This window comes from Dermacentor variabilis, chromosome 8, assembly GCF_050947875.1.
Source record: "Dermacentor variabilis isolate Ectoservices chromosome 8, ASM5094787v1, whole genome shotgun sequence".
Classification (NCBI taxonomy): Eukaryota; Metazoa; Arthropoda; class Arachnida; order Ixodida; family Ixodidae; genus Dermacentor; species Dermacentor variabilis.
The window spans coordinates 112,084,999-112,101,858 of record NC_134575.1 but is presented as its reverse complement, the minus strand read 5'-3'; positions in this window follow the sequence as shown (position 1 = coordinate 112,101,858).

Here is a 16,860-nt window from a genome sequence, read left to right as displayed (position 1 = left end):
TTTGATGCATTTCTCATTTTCATACATGCACCACAGGGTAAGAAAGACGGCTATTTTCACAAGACGAAAGTTGCCAGATTTTGAGATCTCACGAACCCGAAATAGATCTAAAGTTTCCGAAGACGTTGTCTTCAAAAAGAAACTGTGCAAGCGATTTTGGATGAAAACGACTCTTACGTGGCCACTTTCATGGAATTTTTGCCTACTTTTGACGTGGCAGATAATTAGCTACTAAACAATAACGTTTGTTATTCATTTCGTGTACGTGATGAGTTGGGCGTGGTGGAGCCGGGCTGGGCAAAGGTACTTTATTATGGTATCGTGATGTGATACAAACATTTGAGATACAATCATTGGGCAACAAGTATTTGGTATACAAATACAAGATACTACCACTATTGTTGTATCCGATGCGATACTTTTCATTTGTATATTAGGTTACTTCAATGCGTTCACAAATTTCGTATTATAGAAGTTTATAATGCAGCAGAAAATACTTACGGACAAAAAGAATGTTTGCTCGGAAATTGCTTGACTCCTAGCTACGTTGTTTCATTGAACGAAATGTCTGTTAGTACTTCAAAAAATTTGTCTTTGTTGCTCATAGTATATTTTCATTCCGAAACAATTTACTGGGGTTGCTTTAGCTCCATAATATGACAACTTCTTATTATGCGGCGCTGTAAGCGATTTTCCCCTGGCGCTTTTGTAACTGATAGGAGTAGCTGCTCTACTTGACGCCCAGCCAGCAGGTCGCCATCTAATTATATCAACTTAAACAAGGACTCTCTGCAGGATGGCGCAAATACCACTGTGGAGTTTATCTTGTCCGCAAGCATATTACCGCTTACGCAATACAGGAGCATCGGACAAGCGTACAGCATCTACAACGCGTACAGCGACTGCTTTTGTGTCGCATCGTGTATACAGAGGGCACATTAGGCTCCAACGACCTGTCATATTATACTGATTCTGACGTAAAGCGTTCGTTAGCGGCATATTAATTAACGTGCAATTATTTTGCAGTTTTTCTTCCTGGTTGGGCCCAAAACGGTTTCATGCGATCTGTAAGGGCACGAAGCATCGCAGGATACCGCTGCTATTCACACTACTGCCCCTCATAACTCCATTACCTGGTGAATTGTAAGAGCAAGAAATTGAAGGGTGAGCTATAGAAAAATAAAATATCTCCGCAAGTAACATAAAAAGGCGGTTCTGTGTCACACAGTCACATTCAATACGTATAAACATAGATACAGCCAGCGCCAATAATAGCTATGACACTTCAGCATGAAGTGTTGTCAACTTATCTGTTAAGGTCAGAGAATAGAAAATTGTGTGCGTGTGTACAACTCGTGTGGACGCTCATGAAAGAAACTGAGTATTCGGTATTACAATGTTTCTCGAATACCCATCCTAGCATCTTGCAATCATAAGACTTAGTAACAAAGCACAACGCAAGCGAAACTTCGATAATGACATTATAGCGGCATCGGAATTTGCGCGAAGGACGCCGCACGCATTGGCGTGCGCAGCACAGTACGGTGGCTGCGAACGAGTGTGATGGCACCAAAGCAACGAAAAAAAAAAAACTGAGGGAATAGCTATGCCGATACGTAGGGGGGGTTTGTTGTTACCGAGACCACGCAAGCGCCACCACGGGACTCTTCTCGACCAATTGGTACACGAAGACCTCATATCCTGCCATCGCTGGAGGCCTTTGGCGGAAATATAAAAGAAATTAGTGACCTATAGTTATATGCAGGTGGCTTAGTTGCAGCAGTATCAGCTTAGGAAGCTTAGTTGGAACATGCATGTATCCTCAATAACATGGAAGATACATGTACCCTCAATACTGCACAGCAATGGCGAGGAGGAGGGGCCTGAAAGTTTTTGGTTAGTTTAGCTTGTCTTTTGTGCTTCTACGTACAAAATTTGATAACGCAATTATGTGCATTATATTCCGCTTCCTTCACGCAAATACGTATTTATTGCTTCTTTTTGTGCACCGGATTCAGCCATTTCGTTCACTGAAGAACTGTATTCTGTTATACTTTACCTAAATTCTCGTTTTCCTCGAGACAGGTGTATGCTCTGTGGAGATATTAATTTTCCTAACGTTGACTACAACAATCCAATTGCACACTCCTGTCTCTAGAGGGACATCCTTGTTGTGAGTCTGATGTTAAAATTTGTGTAGTCAGTAAATATACCAACCCGAAGCAATATTAATCTTGATCTTGTGCTTGTTTCTAATCCCGAATACACTGTGACGGAACCGCATTTATAGCCCAAGTGACCATAACATATTGTTTGATCTGTCTGTACCAGTCCACGTAGGTCAACCATCAACAACAAAGAACATTCTGTGTAAATAGGGGTTGATTTAATGAAAATAAATGCAGTACCACTTCAAAACTACTGGAATACCACCGTAACTTTAGGCGAACGTCTGTCGTCGATTACAGCTCACCAAAACTGGATTCTGTGCAAGAACAACATTTTCCCTTTAATTGAACCTTATATTCTGCTTATTCGCTTTCGCGGCGATTCCCAGCAGGTCATGGTTCTCCAGTTCTCCTAAAAAATTATTAAGGAAAAAAGCGATAGTTTTATTAGGCTAACCAAGCGAACCCACTTACACTCCCGAATGGGAAAAGTAGTTCTCATGCCAAGCAAGTACTGCAGCGCATTAGGTAGTTCGAAAAGCAAGACCTTACGCCTGCTTAAATGCTAGGCAGTCTGCGATGCAAACGAAATAGATTTTTTTATTGTCTACAAAATCCCATGTGCCTCCAGCATATGGTTGCTTAAAGAAGACGAATTAGAAGAGGCGCCCTCAGGTCATTAACACATTTCTTCTATTTTCACGCATAAGCGCGCTCGTGATATTCCTATTTTGTCGAACTCTAATTTCTCCCAAATGCCCCTCGTTACGATTTCAACTGAGGGAAATTCAAAGTCAATAGATTAACATATCAAGTGCCCAGAGACCAGGTAATATACCAGCCCAAAATTATCGAAGCTACCAAAGAAATTTCAAGCGAAATGTCAAAACGACCTCTGCGAAGTCCCTCGCTAGCAGCGTCATTCTAAACGAAATGAGTCAGAGCAAAGCTGTGGCGTTTTTTAAGCCCACCCCGGCAGGCCAGTGGCTATGGAATCGCATCGCTCAACTCGGGGGCGTTGATTCGATTCCAACCACGATGGCCGCATTTGGATAAGATGACGATGTGAAAACACCCGTGTACGCCGTCGACGAGCCATGTGTAAAAGCTGACGCCGTTTACCCACTCGTCAGATTTTTTTATGATCGCCGACCGTGCTCGCCGCTAGCATTGTGCTCAACCTGTGGCTTATCTTTATTTTTTTCTTACATGAGGTAACGCTGACATGAGGTAACGCGGCATCAGCTGCGAGCGAAATGACATTCGCGCTGTCTATCGCTTCAAGGCAAAGTGATCGCCGAGGACACACAGCACGCACAAAGGTACGAGACGGCGACGTACCCTAGACCCTGCCCCCAACACAGATCGCTCTCAAGATACGGCAGAGCGGCCACGCGCAACCGCTACATGTGCAGTTGCCAAAGGAGAGAGCACCCCCTCTGATAAAAAAAGCAATAAAAAAACACGGAACACCTTGGGGCTACGGTCACATTGTCAGTGTAGTAAGTTAACCAAAAGTGGGTGGGTCGATGGGAATTGGGGGCATAAGAAAAAACTTCAAATGAAACAGTACTACGTGACATATGGCTGGCTCTTTTTTTGAGAGCAAACAAATTTTAAAAGAAATCCTCAGGAATGTGAATGAAAATTGTTGGGTGGGTAAAATATAGTAAAATTGAGCTGCCGTAAAATCTGTATCACATTATGGTGCAGACATGGAATGGAGGAAGAGGTCAAGAAAATTTGCAATGAATTGCAGCGTAAATTTCAAGCTGTAAAATTAAGTGCAGTATGAAAGGGAATCATAGACAACCAGGAGTCACCAAAATAGAATGAGGGGCACAGAGTGGGTAAAATGTATGCAAATGGTGGAAAAATCGAAAAAACGTCCACGAAGATTTACAAATACGGCAAGAAATCACTTAGCAAAGCAATTATGTGCAGAAGTGCTGTGGCTGCCTGCCTGAGACCGGAGCTTGCTGCCAAGGACAAATATATACCGAAGCAAATATTCGCAACTTGCGTCTGCCCCAGCAAAATTCCGAACACGACTCAGTGCATCGTAATGGAATGCCAAAATATTCTCCCAGCAGGAGCCGTAGGAAACGTGCAACTTCTAGAAGCGCTGGGAAGCAGAGCGGATGGAAGCATTAACTGGCCAGCTGTGGAAATAAGCAAGGAGATCTTGGAGCATTGGTGAAAAAGAAAAAGAAAAGAGAACGTATTGATGGGGCCGGAGCCGTTATATGCACAGGTACAATATACAGATAGAGGATTTAATCAAGAAAGAAAAAGCAAAGAGATTTGTAGGCAAAATGCGAGACTGCAATAGACGTAGGAAAACGGTATTAGCTCAAGCAGGCTAGGCGACTGTCACTACACCGATTCGAAGGGAGTGCCAATAGAATGTGCCGTCATCAGCATCATCACTATAATTGCCATGATCATCAACAGCAGTGCACAGTGCCTCGATGCGCACAGCCCCACTTCGGAAGCGCACTGCTCCCGTGCTTTATTGACAGCCATCATGCGGCTGTACTAACAATAACATCATATATGCTGCGGTTACAAGGGCTAGGTACCTCCAGTCTTCTGAGATATCTCGTAACGCAGCTGCGAAGAAATTTTCCCGGAGCGTTGTTGTCGACGCAAGATGGTCCAAAGCTCGATACGTGTGAATGGCGAAAAGAAAGAAAAACAGATCGTAGTAGGAGAGAGAAAAGATAAATGCAAATACAGGTGAAAAAGATGATCAGTGAAGCCAGAACATGATCGCGTATTAAAGAACCACCCCTTCTAAACCGTGATATTCCATTTCCAAAGAAAATTCTCTTCCTTTCTCTGTATTTTCATTTTTCTAATAATCTGTTTTTCTAATTTTCTAATATTTAAGGACGTCTTTCTGTTCCTGAAAGACTGACAATTCACGTAAGCGTTCACTGCTTGTGTTTCATTTCTTTTTCTTGTTACTTTATTTCCCCGTCTTCTCGATCTATCGCCCTTGGTGGGTCCGGGCCATTTTCTTGCAACTGCTATACCTACTTGGGCACTCGTCACACACCGTCTTCTTTTGCGTCTTTACGCGGTCGTCACAGGTACGACGACATAAGTGCAATTTTACTGGATAAGTACAGTAAAATTAGGCAGCATATTGTATTATATTATTGCCAGCTAACATGTCGGCGTTCGTGTTGTCCACTTCTCTACTCTTGTGTCCTGTCTGCAGCCCTCCTCCCTTTTTTGCATAATGAATAACAAGAGCCGTAGACATACCCAGCATGCTGCAGTAGCCACAAATCAATTACTGAACTGTATTATGCTATTGAGCGAGCAGTTGCGTGCTCTCTATCTGAGACGAGTGTATAACAGCTGTGCCTTACGAGTACTCACCTACGGGGCAGAAACCAGGAGGCTTACGAAAACGATTCTACTTAAATTGAGGACGACGGAACGAGCTATGGAAAGAAGGATGGTGGGTGTAACCTTACAGGGGGGGGATAAGAAGAGAGCAGATTGGATGAGGGAACAAACGTGTCTTAATGACATCTGATTTGAAATGAAGAAAAAGAAATGCGCATGGGCAGGGCATGTAATGAGGAGGGAAGATAACCGATGGTCATTATGGGTTACGGACTCAATTCCAAGAGAAGGCAAGCGGAGCAGGCCGCGGCAGAAAGCTAGCTGGACGTATGAGATTAAGAAATTTACAGGGACAACATATGCAAAATTAGCACATGACCGGGGTAGTTGGAAAAGCATGGGAGAAACATTTGCCTTGCAGTGGGCGTTGCCAGGCTGATGATGATGATGAGTTTAAATTCCTTTTAATGTGAGCGGCATTCTTGCCGTTGTTACACCAGTGTCCTTTCCGGCTTTGTAGATAGCCAATAATATGAACCGATCCCTAATATAGTGCAGCAAAGGAAACGCAGGCTGATGCCGAAGGTGTGGTCTAAACATACGAGCCTAACATCGTTCATGGGACTCCTGAAAAACAAAAAAAAAAAATCTTCTTTAGCGCATCTTGAGTGCTAGGCAGAATCGAACCAGCTTCAGACGGGTTCTTCAAGCACAGCAGCCCGCCGCTTCTATGCGCTGCGCCTCGGATGCCTACGGGGAGAGAGGGGGCGAAGGTGCCCCTCACCAAGTAACATAAAAAAATTTTTTTATACGCTCTCTAAGTGCCGTCAACAGCAATAATTTTTCAATTCGGCTCATGAATAGCCGATATGTAGATATTTCAGTACCACGAACCCCATTATTTCAAGAGGGGAGCGTCATCGCCAATATAACTGCCTCTCCACCTTCCCGCTTCAGCCTCCGCAAGTGAAATCCCTTCCCTACGTTCCGTCATACCAGAGCGGCAGGATCGCTTGACCCATACGTTACCTGCCCCGGCTTCTTTTTATTTTCTCTCGCTTTTTCGCTGCGCGGGCCAGTTCCCCTACACGAACACAGAGGCAGACGCAAGCGCATCGCAGAACATAATCGCGTGCTTGAACACGGTAGATAGTGACATGGTTTTGCTCTTTGCGCGTGCCACTGCACTTTAAAGGAACTAGAAGACGAACCGGAAGTACATCTACGGTACGCAGTAAAACAAAGACGCGCAAACATTCGGTTCGCAGGTTTTATTATTTCTCTTAACTTTAATTGGTCTATTGAAGCAATATATAAATGAAATAACTGCTGTTCCGTAGAATAATTCTCAAAGTCGCGTGCCACTATGCGCACCGTCACATCACTGCCATGTGCGTAGGCGCACTTGTGCGATATACGTCGACTCCCCGGCTGGGAGCGTGGCCCCCGCGACGAATAGAGCAATTTGTTTGAAATGTGAGCTTTTGCCACGGGGCGCATTGATGTAATGCTTAGCATACACGATCTTTAGCACGCGTCGTATGTACTGTGCTTGTCAGCTCAACAGGGCGAGGAGGCCTATAATTGTCAGCGTTCACATGCACCGGAGCACCACGTTTCTCTGAGGGCATCTGATGGGCGCCGCAAGTTGCCGCAACGTGGCCGCAGGTAATAAAGTCCCTGGAACTTGTAGTCGCGGGAGGTTCCAGTGATATTAATACAGAAGCGCGCCATAGAGGAGTCCGGCTCAAGTACGTGGCTCATACGCACAGGCGCGTCACCCGTGCAACCTCGAATGCCACGCCCTCTCAGATTGGAGGGAAAGGGCTTCGCGCGGACTTCGCAGTGGCACCGATAGATGTCACAAAGTGTTCCGAGGAAATAGAATTACTGTTTATTGCTGCCATAAGAGAGGGAGCCATATACAACAACTCCAAGAGAGAAGCTCATGAGAACACCTCGGCTGCATTTACGTGTCAAACATAACGCGTTTCTGCCATTCGTATAGGATGGTCATTTGTTATGAGTTATTCACGAATATTTTATCCTTCCTTACGATATTAAAGCAAACATATTTTCCCCCAATAGAAAAATATTATCGGAGCCATTAGCGTGTCATGACGGCTTTTTGTTGCTCACGAAAACAAATGTTCAATGCAGCAGCGGCCTACCTACTGAAGGATTTGAAATGGTGCACTACAACCTGCAAGAAGCTAAACTCAAGCTTCAAACGATCAACGTGGCATCTCACATCGAGATGTTTTACGTATTTGGTCATATTTGGTTCTCTGTAATTGCCGCAACATTTGCATCGGATGCTTTCTGACGCATGCTTTCTTCGCAGCACGAAAATGATGAGTAAATGAGGCCTACCACATTTCTGATTTAAACGACGACGATACAAGGGGGGCTTAAAGCTGCGCGTGGCGAAAGTATGGCCCAAACCACCCAAATTCGGACTCGGCTTGTTGATGCTCGCGACCGCCTTTTATATGGCTCCATATTAGCAACATTATGATGCGCTCATTGTTGGTTATCTTTCTTTTAATATTGGATGAGAGTTTGTTGAAATGAAATGATGGACCTGGACGTAGGCAACATTGCCTTCCCCATTTTTTATTTTTTAACGAAACTGCCGCGCGTGCTTCGAAGAAGAAGAATTTGCAACTGCGGCGCCATTGCTGGCGGGGACGCAGTTCCAAGAAGGTGCAGCGTGCCGCAGTGGCTTAGCACTGCTTTCCGCACGCGGTAACGCAATTGGGCTCAGCCAACGGCCCCTGACGTCACTAAACGTAAGTGTTGTCATCTGCTACGACTTCTCATGCCTTTGAGAGGGTTCTCTGTAGCCAGCTCTACAGCTCCGCTGCCCGAAGCTCTTTCTATCCAGCTAACTAGAACGAATCTTGGCAATTCGAATCGCGACGACCGCTATATCTGAGAAATAACCTCGAAATCTACAGCGACTTGTCTGCTGTGAGAGATAAGCTTCGGTTGTCTAATAAATAAGGAGCTTGCTAGCCATTATGTGTGCCGCTCAAACGCGTAATACGCTGAGTACTTCCGGGGGCAGATGAAACGCGAACACACCCGCCGTGGTGTCGTAGTGGCTTCGCCGTTGCGCTGCTAAGCCTGACCGCGCGGGAACAATCCCCTAGCATGGCGGCCGCATTCCGTGAGGGTGCGAAATGCGAAAACGCCTGTGTACCGTACATTGGGTGAAACTTTAAGAACTCCATTTGGTGGAAATTATTCCGGATACATCCACTACGGCGTGCTTCCTTATTGTGTTGTGGTTTTGGCGCGCAAACACTCAAGACTTAAAAAAAGAACGCCAGCGGTGGAAGGTGTTTCCGAAGAATGCTAAATCACACAGTGCTGGCCGACTCGCCACGCAAGCTCATTGTCTATGGCATTGCGGTACGAAGCTCCATGTCGCGTTGGTTTGCGCTCTGTGGTCCTTTGCTGGTGTTTCATATCGGAGTTGTTAGTCGGACTCAGCGTACAACGTGATAAACGAACATCAAGTATCCCAATTTTACGCTACACTCAATGCGCCCTTTCAGTAAGTAACTTTTGAATGTAATCCGTGGTATTTTAATACGACGTTATCGATTCGATTACTAATCGAAAATAAAAGCATTCACGCCGAGATTTCATGCTGAAGAGCCCTATATGTGCGATTATAAGGCGGATCCAGGCATTACGACATCACTAACGCAAGCAGTAGCTTTCGGGTACTGAAGTCAATCGTTAAGATAATTTGGCGTTTTGCTGCCGGAAAGCTGCTTTAGGAAATCTACCGTGTTATGCTTGTCTTAAGAGCAGCTTTCAACTCATTTTTCGTGAAGGATTGAATAGCGTTTGCATCTTTTCTATGGTAGAAACGTTAATATTTGACTGTCTACAGGGAGAATATGCACTGATTTCTCATCCTGATGCAAATTGCGCTAACAGGTTAGCGTATTCTTTACGCCTATGCATCTGTGCCGTTGAATTATTCAACGTATACATGTGCACTCTGTTGTGCGCTGTGAAGACAGCCTCTGCTTGTAGCCACCCAGCCATGACACTGGCAGTCCTACAAGCGATTAGGTTAGCGTGGTCGCTCTGGTACACGTTAGGGTTAATCTATCCTGCGTTTTCAGCCTCAAGTTTTCCTAATTGTAGGGCTTTCATTTCATCTTCAACGCTGGGTAAAACCGTCGGGTCATTTTCCATCAAATATAGGATTTTCTTGAGATGCACGATTATAATGCGTCAACCAAAATGCAACCTAGAATGTGGACTGCAACAAGCCATTTTCGTGCGAAAGCTTTCCATTAAAATGGCACTGATGTTGCTTTTAATCAGAACAGCTGATTTGACAATTGACGGGCGCATTACTATCACTGATCGCGAAGAGGTACCGTTCAGTGTATGTGATTTACATGCAGTTTATTTGTGTTGCAAACATTCCTTCATAAAGCTCACTTTCGTTTCCTTCGCTGCCCATTTGTTAATTTCTTTTCGCCAAAGTACGCGTAGAAAGCTAACTTCGTTCATAAATTGTACCACAGTCGGCGTCTCATTTACACTATCCTATACGACAGCGTGCTGATTGATCCCCCTCGCAGCAAACACTTAAACTGCGATGATGCGTAGAAGCCTCCACACAGGTCACAGGGCTAAATGACCAACTAATATGTAATAGCAGGAACCTCCAACGCAATCAGGCAATCCGGTAGCATCGTTCTGCGTCAACCATTTTCCCGTTCTTTTAAAAGCTGTAGCACGTGCGCACTTCATAGTTTATAATGTGATATGAGCGTACAGGTAATTTCGTGCATTAAGCACCGGACACTAATGTAAAAAGTCGAAGTTTCGCACGAAAGGCGAAGCTTAGCTTGCAACAGCAAATTATTAGACAGCTATACAAAGTGGGATAATAGTTTTGTCAGCTGTATATACTTTCAAACATTCACTTAGTAACCCAATTGAGAAGCATGGTGTCAGGGTGCGCAAGCAAATATGAACACATCGCACTCGATGAGCGCAGACGCTCCCTGTAATGACGCTGGCGTGAGGAAGCGCGTCATCCGCACCGTGCAAAGGCCCTTCGTGCTGTCTATCGCTTCAACGCAAAATGAGCGTTGAGCACGCAGCACGCACAAACGTACGAGTCGTAGGTGCACCTATAGACTCCGCCGCAGAGTAGCGAGGGAAGTGACCTTCTTGCTGTCGATCACTTCAACGCAAACACAGCTGCGAGATGCAGAATTCACGGCGGTATGAACCGCCGAAACACCGCGACTCTGCCCTCAATACAGATCGGTTTCAAGATGTGGCCCCTGCGGCCGCGCAATACGTAGGGCAACGCCACCCGCTCCCTCTTCTACCCCAGAACGTAGCGCGCAACCAAAGACGGCGTTTTCTTTTCAGCTTTCCTCCCTTACGCGTGCGAGATTTAGCCGCGGTCATCGGCTCCCTTGCACACTTTCACTCGCACATACAGTATGCGGCGCGCGGCGACGGTTTTATCCCCTTAGTCTTAAACGGAACATCACTTCCACTGCGTCGCCGAGGTCAAAAATGTGCCTATAGAGGGTCTATATAATTGCTACCTCAGTAAAACCTCGCACGCAAATGCCGCGCGGTTGAGTGCGTTTACATGGTTACCCGGGCCGCTTTATGCGTGTGCTTGAAAAGATCGTGTATCCGATCATAATCATTAGCAACCACTGCGACTGTATTATTTCGCCAGAATGGTGACTTCGCGATTTTCATTTTTATTTACATGTTCACAAAACATTACAGTGATGGAAGTGCTGTGCCAATTGCGCCAAACTGCGCAGTAAAGGAAATCCTGCTACAGTATCTGAAAATTGTCCTTTATGGCAGCTATTGCGCCAGGCCTGCGCGAACTGCACCTGCTCCGGATTGGGAATACGTGTTTTGCTCTCGTGAGAAGGCGCCGCGCATGAAGCCACCCTTCTTTGCGACTCACCCTCGCACGCTTTCCCTCAGAGCTGCATCATATAGAACTAATGATGTTAGCAAACGGTACGCACCGTCGATATGTTCTATAGTATACAATAAGAGCGGCGAGGGGGGGGGGGAGGCGCATCGAGACACCCTGGAATTCTAGGTCCTGTAGCGCTACCTAGGTTCCGTCCACATTCACCGCCCCCGCTTGCCTTTTTTCTTTAGGCGGAAGGGGGGAGTGGCAGTGCCGAAGCCACGATTTGATTATGAGGCATGCAGTAATGTTGAGCTCCACATTAAATTTGACTACTTGGGCTTCTTTGACGCGCACCCTTCACGTTCTTGCACTTCCCCCCATCGACATACGGCTGAACGAGATGGTAGGCCTGTCTCGTTGACGGCCGCAATAATGACGACCGACGGTGCCTGCGAGCTTGGTGCAGCTCATCAAAGTGCGCTTATATATTTACAACACTATTACCATGGACTTAAACGAACTGGTTTTCTTGCTTTTGTCAATGCAAATAGCGAACGAAACGTAGTACTCGAAAGCCATCCGAGCCATCCATCCGATCGACGTTTGCTTTCTGTGTTCGAGACAAAAGACCTTCGAGCCGTTGTGGTGAACACGCCAATGGTTTTTTTCAATAGGCGCAGCTTTAAGAAATGCCCGCACACTTGATAAAATGTTTTTTTCTATTAAGTGCTACTTCATGTGAAGAGCAAACTGCAGCAGATTTCTGTTTCGCAGTGAGCGCGACCAGCAGCGATCGCCTGCGCTGGCTGATATTGGACCGGCGAGCCACCGGCCCTACGGCGATGCCATCTTATCAGTTGGCCGCGGCCGCCCGCTCACTCCAACTCTATACCAACAGTGCATTTTATTTCACTCGCGAAAATTAACACCGATAGGCGCGTTGATGACATAGTGCAATTTATGTAGCTGTGACCGTGCTGCCTGCGTACGTGAACACGTGATAGGCGTCTACACTGCAGGTGGCTAAATTCTTTGAAATGAAAATAAGTTATTTATTGGAGCGAAGAGTAGGAACACTATGGTGGGCCATCTTCTCCAGCGCTTTATTGTGAGTCAAGCTCTCCAGCGCTGTTCTCGGGAAATGGCGCTCGTGCTAAGAGTCTGTGGCCTGCGCTGACGGTGGGTCCGACCACTGGTGCCTAATAAACACCTTTACAAGTGTTGGAAATTGCTTCGGCCTACAACGTCAACCCTGGAACTTCGATCCCGTACCCTAAGGTCAACCATGTCTGACGAAGCAGCCCAGCAAACGCCTCCTACTCCACCCCAGCAAGCACTTCCCCAGACGGTCCTGTGCTCTGGTGTGCCTCGCCACAGGGGCCCTGTCATTTTCCGTGGCGCGGACTACATCGACGTCGAGGATTGGCTGACGATGTATGAAAGGGTAAGCGCCCACAACAAAGGGGACCATCCGGCAAAACTGAGCACCGTGCTCTATCTCGCCGGTGTCACCAGTCTCTGGTACAACAACCATGAGACCGACTTTATGACGTGGTCATCGTTCAAGGCCTCTTAAGTGGCTGTGGTTGGTCGCCTTGCCGTGCGCAAGCTGGAAGCGCAATCGTGTTTGCGAGAACATGCACAGCATCACGGTGAATCATTTACCAGCAAGATTGAACATGTACTCAACTTGTGTAAGAAAGTCAATGCGACAATGTCCGAGACTGAAAAAATCAGAAGTGTCTTCGAAGGGATAGAAAGAATACCTAGCCCTCAACTGGGCTCTCACGAAGTGCTGGTCCAATTTGTAACGCCGTCCATTTGATGTAGACACGCACCAAAATGCACTATGTAGATTGTCATCCTTGAAATATCCCTCAGGCCCTTTTGTCCGATGCATACTCTGGTGGCTGGATTACGATATCTGCTTTCTGTACCGCAGCGGATGCCAGCATTCTGACGTCGACACCCATTCGCGCTTTCTCTTGTCTGAGGACAATGCCTGCAGCTCACTATCCCGCTTTGCCGTATCTTCGCTCGAATTAACCACTATCGCGTCTGAGCAGCGCACTGACTATTGAATTACTTCTCTTATAAACTTGCTTTCTGGCTCTTCAGCACCACCATCCACTCACACGCTGTGTCATCAAGGTCATCATTTAACCATTCGCGACAACCTGCTTCACTGACGCAATTATAACCCCGACAGGCACCAGTGGTTACTAGTAGTACATCGCAGTCTCCGTTCCGACATATGCGCAGCTTGCACGCGGATTCACAGTGTTCGCACTCGGGCGTTTTCGAATAGCTTTCAAAAGCGGTACTTCTTGCGGCGGATGTACAGGTACGTTCAGAAGTTTGTTCCTTCTTCTCCCGATTGTCAGCCCCGCAAATCTCCACTCCTCTCGCCAGCCGGTCTGCAACCTTTACCTTGCCTTACCCGGCCGTGTGGGGGCGTCAACATCGATTTGTATGGGTCCCACCCCCTGACATAGGATGGAAATTGCTGGGTCATTGTGGCGGTTGACCACCTCATGCGATACACCGAAACTCCCGCCCTGCCAGCAGCAACAGCGCGCGACGTTGCCGTCTTCCTGCTGCATCGATTCATCCTGAGTCATGGAGCACCTGAGGAACCGCTTAGTGATCGCGGACGCGTCTTCCTATTCGAAGTAGATGTAGGCATTCTTAAACAGTGCCACTTTTTCATCGCATAACTACGGCGTACCGTCCTCAAACCATTGGTCTTACAGAATGCTAGAACCTTACGCTCCGCAACATGTTTGCAATGTACGTCGCGTCCGACCACACAAATGGGGCGTCATTCTCCTCTTCGTAGCATACGCGCAGACCACTGCTACTCAGAGCACCACCGGCTTTTCACCCTCTTTCTTATTTTAAGGCCGGCACCTGTCGCACACCATTGACACAATTTTACCATACCGGCTGGCGCATCTAAATGTTAACCCATTCCTTCCACGGCAAGACTTGCTGAATAGTGCCGCGATCTCGCACGGGCCTTTTCCTCCAATGACCAAGAGCGCCAGAACAGCCCTCGTGGTGACACCACCTCTGCGCCCACCTTCCTTCCTGGAGCGCTTGTGCGACTTTCCATTCGCTGCACCTGGGCTCTGTTCACACATACTGACCAAGTGTGAAGGGTGATACTGTATCGTTGAGCGCGCATCCCCCATTAACACCGTGGTAGAACCCATTGAACTGTGTTCCAACATGCGCCGTAATGGACGACGCATTGTCGACATTGAACGCCTCAATCCGTAGTAGTGAGCATAGTGAGCACTCATAGTGAGCAGGTATTCGCGTGCCAGACGGCTCCCTTTTCGCTCCCGAGGGTAATTGTGGCGAAGAAAGGGAAAACTATAGGGGTTCATTCGCTCCAGTGCTTTTTAGTGCTTCAAGCTCGTTAGCGCTGTTCTCGAAGAACGCCGCTCATGCAAAGATACCGTGCCCTGCGCTTACCGTCGGCACAACTGCTTGTGGCTATTAAACTCCTTTACATGGGTAAATTCTTTATTGAAACGCTGAATTCACTGTGTATGAGGATTCTGTATGCGCTTATGTTCATCTTCTCATATAACAATAAAATGGAACAGCAAATTAAGAAAAAATACTTGCTTCTTTGTATAGGTCATATTGCATGCAATGTTTGAGAAAGTACTAACTTATGCGGAGCTTCCACTTTGCACCAGAACAGTATGTTAGTGCTCCAAAGCATTCTTTTCTTGCTTCAAACAGCAAAATGTTCTGCTCCGGAAGCGTATATGAATGCTGCAAACTGCGATTTTCCTGCTCATAAAGCTGATTCAAAAGACCTAGTGCCGCTTCCATCACTAAAATTACTTGTGTGCATTAGTTGTATCTCTTGATAATTTCTGAGGCAAGCTTGTACGCCTATGTCTACTTGGAAGAGCACGGATTTAAGTGTCTGCTACTGTTACTCTCGCTTAATTTGCGCAAAATAAACTGTCTTTTATTTAAAGACCCTCCGTGCTTTGTCTGTTTCACTAGAACCTTGACGGTCCGGGCCACACTACAGCGGTTGCTCAATGAATAGATATTGCGTTCTCCTCGATGTCGCGAGTTCAATACCCCGTCTCGACGGTAGCATTTCAATGAGGGTGGAGTATAATATTCGATGGAGTTATATTTAGGGGCAAGTTAAAAAAACAGGGTTGCGCCATCGGCACATGACTCAGGGGCTGTTTCCTAGATATGTGAAACTTGATCAGCTAATCGATTCCTAGTGATAAAAGCCCTTCTCGCGGTACTAGATCTGCACCACACGTAGATCGGTGTTTGGGTACCAAACTTATGGGTTTTATGTAAATGCGAATAGCATTCGTGGCATTGTCACACCAGTAGTCTTCCCGGCTTCCCAACTATGCCACCAAATACATGATCCCGAAGGCTGTGCAGTCTAAGGTCAATTCCGTTCACATGGGTATGTGCTCCTCTTCAGTGAACCTCTTTGACAGCAACTTGGCTTAATGTGCATGTGCCGCAGGGCATGTGCGTGCTTCATGGCGACGCCTCCAAATGGCGCAGCGTGTCCAGAGGGAAGCGAGAGAGAAGAGCGCTGTCGCAGCACACGCATAATACATGAGGCGTATCAGGTATTCGCGAACTTGTACGGTAATCTTTGACAATTTTTTCCCAATTCTTATTCTCTGTCTGACGCTTCTAATCATTGAGACAGAGATAAGAACGCGTCACATAACTGGGTAATCTCACTAGGAACGTCGACCGACTAATAATTTCGTGCTGGGTAATTCTTAGATTAGGCTCTAAACGTTGCTGCTGTTTTAGGATCTAAACACTATGTTGCTCCGACATCTCTGGCACTTTCCAGATCATGGACATGGAGGTAATGAGGTTCCTGATGTTTGCCGAAGAGCAGTTCGAGGACGCGTTCGAGTTGCTCGAGAGGGCCGCCTTTGTCGCCCGGGATGCAATGAAGATGCCTTTATTGCTCGACCCATGTACCCAGCAAAACGAAGGAGGTGCTCGCTGCTGGATGTTGACTCATGCGGTAACTCATTCCGTCAATTCAGCCACGTCGACGCAGAAAAGTGAAGCGTGCGCATCGTACACCGCGCACGCTAGCTACGATCCACTTGTTTACTGCTTGCAGTTTATGTTAAAGTCACCGCACAGACGCTTGTCGCAGTGTTTCCTGTCACTAAGGCACCAGATGACGTTCTTCTGCTCGTTTCCTCTGCAGGTCAACGACATAAGGAATTTTACACACATATAAATCATATAAATAATGTTAAGTTCATATTATCTCTACAAAAAACTCATGTAAATTCACACACATAACAGGGCCACACTGATACGGCACAAAACAGCTGCCTGAGTAGCTAAAGGACAAGG